The sequence below is a fragment of the Meles meles genome, chromosome 9 (genome assembly GCF_922984935.1).
Source record: "Meles meles chromosome 9, mMelMel3.1 paternal haplotype, whole genome shotgun sequence".
Taxonomy (NCBI): Eukaryota; Metazoa; Chordata; class Mammalia; order Carnivora; family Mustelidae; genus Meles; species Meles meles.
In genome coordinates, this window is record NC_060074.1 from 95,665,612 (window position 1) to 95,666,429 (window position 818).

The 818-nt window shown below is 37.9% G+C and overlaps 1 pseudogene; it reads left to right on the forward strand.

Moving 5' to 3' along the window:
• Window positions 1–307: 307 nt before the first annotated feature.
• On the forward strand, window positions 308–556 carry LOC123950268 (annotated as a pseudogene).
• The last annotated feature ends 262 nt before the right edge of the window (window positions 557–818 follow it).

The window sequence follows — 818 nt, forward strand, 5'->3', positions numbered from 1 at the left end:
AAAAAAAAAACTAAACTAAAAACACTTAAATAGCTTCTTCAAAGAAGGTATAGATATCCAATAAATATATGAAAAGATGTTCAAAATCATTGATCAGCAAGGAAACATAAAGCAAAACGATGATGTCACTGGATCCCTATTGTAATGGCTTAATTTGAAAGAAGAAGAAGAAAGAAGAAAAAGAACTGATTATATCAAGTGTTGGCAAGGATATGGAGGGACTGAAAGGCTTATACACTGTTGGTGAAAATGTAAAATGGCTTTTTGGGCTTGCAATGGTGGTGGTGGCAGCAGATGCACCCTCTACATGCAGAACATTGCCTGTGAGTTCATGGACCAATACCTGCCTGGAAATGTACTGCCAACAACCATATCATGGTCATCAAGGACCACGTCCATCCAGATGAATGTGGCTGAGGTTGACAAGGTGACAGGCAGTTTCAATAGCCAGGTTAAAACCAATACTATCTTTGGGACCATTTGCTGGACAGGGGAGTCAAATGACTCCATCCTCTGACTAGCAAAGGCCATGGGCAGCATTTCAAAGAACTTCTGACTGGAGAGGATCATGGATATGGGATATTTGTCAAGAATAAATAGTACCCACTCCTCCCAAAAAGAAAGAAAATGTAAATGGCACATCCACTTCGGAAAACTGGTTGTCTTTCTGTTTACCATTTAATACAGCCATTCCACTAGTAGGCATTCTTCCAAGAGAAATAAAAGCTTATCTGTGTATATAAAGACAAGTACAGAAATGTTCTTAGCAACTTTATTTGTAATAGTCATAAATAAGAAACACTCTAATAATAGGTAAG